The sequence below is a fragment of the Delphinapterus leucas genome, chromosome 3 (assembly GCF_059928025.1).
Source record: "Delphinapterus leucas isolate spDelLeu-1000000601 "Yukka" chromosome 3, BTC_Dleu_Yukka2, whole genome shotgun sequence".
Taxonomy (NCBI): domain Eukaryota; kingdom Metazoa; phylum Chordata; class Mammalia; order Artiodactyla; family Monodontidae; genus Delphinapterus; species Delphinapterus leucas.
The window spans coordinates 71,191,885-71,199,462 of record NC_143131.1 but is presented as its reverse complement, the minus strand read 5'-3'; the positions used below and the strand labels follow the sequence as shown (position 1 = coordinate 71,199,462).

General features: G+C 34.1%; 1 pseudogene; it reads right to left on the bottom strand.

Annotated features, from left to right (window-relative positions):
• Window positions 1–1,949: 1,949 nt before the first annotated feature.
• LOC149749587 (large ribosomal subunit protein uL30 pseudogene) lies at window positions 1,950–5,936 on the bottom strand (annotated as a pseudogene).
• Window positions 5,937–7,578: the final 1,642 nt, after the last annotated feature.

The following is a 7,578-nucleotide window of genomic DNA, read 5'->3' as shown; positions in this document are numbered from 1 at the left end:
ACAAGGACTGAACGTCTGCTACATTCAACAACTGAATAAATATCAAAAACATTTCGCTGAGTGAAAGACTTTAGATACAAAAGAGTATAAACTTTTGATTCATATATATGAAACACTAAAAGAGACAAATTTAATCTGTAGTGATAGAAAGATCACTGGTTGTCTGGGTCTAGTGAGGAGGGGAGGAACAAACTAAAGAAAAACACAAGGGAATCTTTTGAGGATGTTGGAAATGTTCTGTATCTTGATTGGTGGTTACATGGTTGTACTTATTTGTCAAAACTCACCAAACTGTTCACTTAAAATGAATGCATTTATTGTATGTAAATTACACTTCAGTGAAGTTTAGGACATTTTTTTAAATTCAGTGAGAACAAAAAAATTTTAAGTAGGATTACAAGACTTCTTTTTTTGCATTTTATTTTAGTTTTTATTGAATTATAGTTGATTTACAGTATTATAATAGTTTTAGGTGTGCAACATAATGATTCAAAATTTTTATAAGTTATGCTTCATTTAAAGCTATTATAAAATACTGGCTATATTCCCTGTGTGGTACAATATATCCTTGTAGCTTATTTATTTTACACATAGTAGTTTGTACCTCTTAATCCCTATCTTGCCCCTCCCCCTTCCCTTTCCCCACTGTAATCACTTATTTATATCTGTGAGTCTGTTTCTGTTTCATTATATTCATGTTTTTTGTTTTTTATATTCCACATATAAGTGATAACATATAGTATTTGTCTCTCTCTGACTTATTTCATTTAGCATAATGCGCTCCAAATTCATCCATATTGTTAAAAATGGCAAAAATTTCATTCTTTTTTATGGCTAAGTAATATTCCATTGTATATATGTACCACATCTTCTTTATCCATTTGTCTGTTGAGGGACAATCAGCTTGCTTCCATATCTTGGCAATTGTAAATAATACTGCTATGAATATTGGAGTTCATGTGTCTTTTCAAATCAGTGTTTTCTTTTTCTTTTGGATATATATCTAGGAGTGGAATTGCTGGGTTATATGGCAGCTCTATTTTTAGTTTTTTGAGAAACTTCCATAAAGTTTTCCATAGCAGAAGCACCAATTTACATTCCCATCAACAGTGTACAAGAGTTCCCTTTTCTTCACATCCTCGCCAACATTTGTTATTTGTGGGCTGTTTGGTGATGGCCATTCTGACAGATGTGACACGGTATCTCATTGTGGTTTTGATTTACATTTCTCTAATAATTAGCAATGTTGCACATCTTTTCATGTGCCAGTTGGCCATATGTATGTCTTCTTCGGAAAAATGTCTATTCAGTTCTTCTACCCATTTTTTTAATCAAGTTGTTTGTTTTTTTGATGTTGAGTTGTATGGGCTGTTTATATATTTTGGCTATTAACTGCTTGTTGGTCATATCATTTGCAAATATTTTCTCCCATTCAGTAGGTTGTCTTTTCATTTTGTGGATAGTTTCCTATGCTGTGCAAAAGCTTTTAAGTTTCATTAGGCCCCATTTGTGTATTTTTGCTTTTATATATTTTGCCTTAGGAGACAGATCCAAAAAAAATATTGCTACAGTTCATGTCAAAGACTCTTCTGCCTATGTTGAATTCTAGGAGTTTTAAAGTTTCTGGTATTATATTTAGATCTTTAATCCATTTTGAGTTTATTTTTGTATATGTGTAAGAAAATGTTCTAATTTCATTCTTTTACATGTAGCTGTCCAGTTTTCCCAGCACCATTTATTGAAGAGACTGTCATTTCCTTACTGTATATTCATGCCTCCTTTGTCATAGATTAATTGACCATAAGTATATGAGTTTATTTACAGGCTCTCAATTCTGTCCCATTGAGCTATATATCTGCTTTTGTGCCAATACCATACTGTTTTGATTACTGTAGCTTTGTGGTATAGTCTGAAGTCAGGGACAGGATTCCTCCAGCTCTATTCTTTTTTCTCAAGATTGTTGTAGCTATTTGGGCTCTTTTGTGTTTCCATATAAAATTTTAAATTATTTGTTCTAGTTCTGTGAAAAAAGACATTGGTATTTTGATAAGGATTGCATTGAACTTGTAGATTGCCTTGGGTAGTATGGTTATTTTAACAATAGTAATTCTTCTAATCCATGAATACAGTGTAATTTGCCATCTGTTTGTGTCGTCTTCAATTTCTTTCATCAGTGTCTCTTCTGAGTACAGGTTTTTTACTTCCTTAGATTTATTTCTAGATTCTTTAATTCTTTTTGATGTGATGGTAAACTGGATCATTTTCTTAATTTCTCTTTCTTCTAGTTCATTGTTAGTGTATAGAAATGCAACAGATTTCTGTATATTAATTGTGTATCCTGCAACTACACCAAATTCATTGACAAGCTCTCATTTTGGTGGCATCTTTAGGATTTTCTATGTATAGTATCACGTCTTCTGCAAACAGTGAGTGTTTTACTTCTTCCCTTCCAGTTTGGATTCCTTTTATTTCTTTTTCTCGTCTGATTGCTGTGACTAGAACTTCCTATACTATGTTGAATTACAGTGGTGAGAGTGGGCATCCTTGTCTTGCTCCCAATCTTAGAGAAAATGTTTTCAGCTTTTCATCTTGAGTATGATGTTAGCTATGGGCTTATCATAATGGCCTTTATTATGTTGGGCATGTTCCCTCTATACCCACTTTCTGGAGGGTTTTATCACAAATGAATGTTGAATTTTGTCAGATGTTTTTTTTCTGCATCTGTTGAGATCATACGATTTTTATTCTTCATTTTGTTAATGTGGTGTATCACATTGATTTGTGGATATTGAATCATCCTTGCATCCCTGGGATAAATCCCACTTAATCATGATGTATGATCCTTTTAATATATTGTTGAATTCAGTTTTCTAATATTTTGTTGAGTATTTTTGAGTCTATATTGATCAGTGGTATTAGCCTGTCATTTCCTTTTTTGTGATATCTTTGTCTGATTTTGGTATCAGGTGATGCTGGCCTCATATAAAGAGTTAAGAAACATTCCTTCCTCTGCTATTCTTTGAAATAGTTTGAGAAGGATAGGTGTTAACTCTTCTCAAATGTTTGGTATAATTCACCTGTGAAGCTCTTCCTGGATTTATGTTTGTTGGGAGGGTTTTTTGTTTGTTTGTTTGTTTTTTTACTGACATTTTCATTACTGGTAATTAGTCTGTTTGTATTTTCTATTTCTTCCTGGTTCAGTCTTGAGAGATTATACATTTCTAGGAATTTGTTCATGTCTTCTAGGTTGTCCATTTTATTGGCATATAATTGTTCATAGTAATCTCTTATAATCCTTTGTATTTCTTGAGCATCAGTTGTAACTTCTTTTTCATTTCTAATTTTATTGATATGGGCTCTCCTTTTTCTTGCTTAGACTGACTGAAGATTTATAAATTTTGCTTATCTTTTTGAAGAACCAGATCTTAGTTTCATTGATCTTTTCTAATTTTTTTAGTCTCTATTTCATTTATTTCTGCCTTGATCTTTAATTTTATTGCTGTTGTTGTTCTACTAACTTTGGGTTTTTTGTTTTGTTTTGTTTTTAACAGAAGGAAGGTTTAATATTACCATAATGTATAACATTACATTTAGAACAGTTTTTCTTTCAAATGGTGACTAGGTATTTGAAGGATTTGCCAGGGAAATGTTGTGACTCTAACCTCAAAGCTCAATTTGTGGCCAATGGGGACAGGACATCATTTCAGATCTTTTAATCAAAGTTGTATTGCATTTTATTGGAGCACTGAAACTTCCACAAACAAGGACCCCCTTTTTTAATCCTATTTTTTAATTGAAGTATAGTTAATATACAATATTAGATAAGTTACACATGAACAATGTAGTGATTCAAAAGTTTTAAAGATTTTACTCTATTTGTAGTTATAAAATATTGGCTATATTCCATGTATTGTACAATATATCCTTGTAGTTTATTTTATACATAATAGTTTGTACCTCTTAATCCCTTACCCCTGTATTGCCCCTTCGCTCTTGCCTCTCCCCACTGGTAACCACTAATTTGATCTCTATATCTGTGAGCCTGTTTCTTTTTTGCTATATTCACTAGTTGGTTGTGTTTTTTTAGATTCTACATATAAGTGATATCATACAGTATTTGTCTTTCTCTCTCTGACTTATTTCACTTAGCATAATACCTTTCAAGTCCATCCATGCTGCTGCAAATGACATTTCATTCTTTTTAATGGCTGAGTAGTATTCCATTCCATATTCCACATCTTCTTTATCCATTCATCTATTAATGGACACTTAGATTTCTTCTATATCTTCTAACTTTGGGTTTTGTGTTTTCTTTTTTCTGGTTCCTTTAGTTGTGAGGTTAGGTTGTTTACTTGAGATTTCTTAGGCTTATATTTCTATACACTTCCCTCTTAGAACTGCTTTTGCTGCTTCCCATGGATTTGGATCTTTGTGTTTCCATTTTCATTTGTCTCCAGGTATTTTTAAATTTCTTTTTAAATTTCTTCAGTAATCCATTGGTTGTTTAGTAGCATATTGTTTAGCTCCACGTGTTTGTGTTCTTTGCAGTTTTTTCATTGTAGTTGAGTTCTAGTCTCATAGACTTGTGGTTAGAAAAGATACTTGATATAACTGCAGTTTTCTTAAATTTAGTGAGAGGTTTTTTTGTTGCCTAACATGTAACCTGTCCTGGAGAATGTTCCATGTGCACTTGAAATGAATGTGTACTCTACTGCTTTTTGATAGAATGGTCTATATATGTGTATAAAATCCATTTGGTCTAATGTGTTATTTGAGGCCAGTGTTTCCTTATTAATTTTCTATCTGAATGATTTGTCCATTGATTTAAGTGGTGCTGTTAAAGGCCCTTACTATTATTGTGTTGCTGTCAATTTCTCCCTTTGTGTCTGTTAATATACGCTTTATGTATTTAGTGCTTTTATGTTGAGTGCATGTATATTTTAAATTGTTATGTTTTCTTCTTGGGTTGATCACTTGATTATTAGGTAATATCCTTCTTTATCTCTTGTTACAGTCTTTGCTTTAAAGTCATTTTGTCTAATATAAATATTGCTACCCTGGCTTTCTTTTCATTTTCATTTGCATGGAATACCTTTTCCATGCAAGGAAAGGTATGCATACCTTTTCCAGCATCACCACACAGGCTACTTTCAGCCTGTGTGTATTTTTAGATGTGAAGTGAGTCTCTTGTAGGCAGCATATATATGGATCATGTTTTTGTATCCATTCAGCCACTCTGTGAAATTTTTTTTCAATTTGAAAACAGTCACTGTTTATTAACTGACTAGATTACAAAAATAATCATGGTAGATACCTTAGTTCATCCTTCTAATAAGCCTGTTGATCTGGTCTTTCCTGTTGCCAGCATCTCCACCTTCTACAAAACGGGTAGTCTTTTTCTTCATTCTGCCTCATGGAGAAGACAATTTATTTGAAGGGCCACAGAAGTTGTTTACTTCTTTGAAAAGTTTTTCAACAGTATAGATCTCATGAATCAGATCCTCCATGCAGATGATGCCATGTTTGCCAAGAGATCAAGCAATCAACACATTATACATCAGGGCAGTTTGCTTCTTGTTGATTTTACCAAAACCATGCTTGTAGATCAGTTCATTTACTGACTTCAGTTTTGTGTACCCCCATTCAATGTATGGTTCCACAATTCTCAGCATGTTAATTGAAGCCTTGTTGAGCTTTACAAAGGTGCCATTGAAGATCTGACAGAGGTGAAAGAGCTGCAACACCTTTCAAACCTTTGGGCTCACACCATTGATACCTCTGATACTGATGACAAATGCCAATTTTGATTCTGTGGGTACCTGGAAGTTGCCGGCTTTTCTTGCCATCCTAGCCATTCAAATTTCAGTCTGCCTGTATTCCTTGTGATAGTGCTTAGCTTTTTCATAGATAAGCTTCCTCCTTGCCTTTCACAACATCTTTTGGGCAGATTTCTTTCTTAGGCTCTTGATCTTAAGCTCTGTGAAATTCTTTCACTTTTTCTTTTTTTTAAAAAAATATTTATTCATGTATTCATTCATTTATTTATTTATTTATTTGGCTGGATCGGGTCTTAGTTGCAGCATGTGGGATCTCCATTGCGGCATGTGGGATCTTTCATTGTGGCGCACAGCCTTCTCTCTAGTTGTGGCACATGGGCTCCAGAGTGCCCAGGCTCAGTAGTTGCAGTGTGCAGGCTCTCTAGTTGTGGCATGCGGGCTCCAGAGCACATGGGCTCAGTAGTTGCAACACATGGGCTCTCTAGTTGTGGTGCACAGGCTGTAGAGTGTGCAGGCTTAGTTGCCCTGTGGCATGTAGGGTCTTAGTTCCCCAACCAGGGACTGAACCTGTGTCCCCTGCATTGGAAGGCATTCTTAACCACTGGACCACCAGGGAAGTCCCATCTTTCACTTTTTCTTAAGGGTTTCTGGCACAGCAGGAACCTTCTCTTTCTTCTCTTCTACACCCTCCATGGTTCCAGCCAGGAAAGAGCACCGTATGACTTTTGATTGGAGTGTCTAGTCCATTTACATTTAAAGTAATTATTGATAGGTATGTACTTATTGCCAATTTGTTAATTATTTGGGGGTTGTCTTGTAGTTCTTTTTGTTCCTTTCTTCTTCTTTTGTTCTCTTCCCTTCTGATTTGATGACTATCTTTAGTTTATGTTTGGATTATTTTCTCTTTTTTGTGTGTGTATCTTTTATGGATTTTTGGTTTGTAGTTACCATAAGGTTTATATATAGCAATCTCTCTGTATATATATATATATATATATATATATATATGATTATTTTAAGTTGATTATCTCTTAATTTCAAACTCATTTCAACAAACCTACATTTTTACTCCCCTCACCCATGACTGCTGTTTTTGACATCATATTTTATACATTTGTGTTTTGTGTATTCCTTAACTACTTATTGCAGCTATAGATGATTTTACTACCTTTGTCTTTTAACCTTCCTACTAACTTTCTATGTGGTTGATTTACTACCTTTACTGTACATTTGCCTTTACTGATGAGCTTTTTCCTTTTGTAATTTTCACATTTGTCGTTGTGTCCTTTCCTTTTTCACTTACAAAAGTTCCTGTAATATTTGTTATAAAGCTGGTTTGGTGGTGCTGAACTCTTAAATTTTGCTTGTCTGTAAAACTTTTGATCTCTCCATCAAATCTGAATGAAAGCCTTTCCAGATAGAGTATTCTTGGTTTTAGATTTTTCCCTTTCATTGCTTTAAATATATTGTGCCATCCACTTCTAGCCTGCAGAGTTTCTGCTGAAAAGTCAGATCATAGCCTTATGAGAGTTCCCTTGTATGTAATTTGTTGCTTTTCCTTGCTGTTTTTAATATCCTCTCTTTAACTTTTGCCACTTTAATTACAGTATGTCTTGGTTTGGTCCTCTTTGGGTTGATCCTGTGTGGGACTCTCTGTGCTTCCTGGACCTGGATATCTGTTTTCTTTCGCAGGTTAGGGAAGTTTTCAGCTATTATGTTCAAATATGTTCTCTGCCCCTTTCTTTCTCTCTTCTGGGATCCCTATAATGTGAATGTTAGTATGCTTGATGTCCCCGAGATT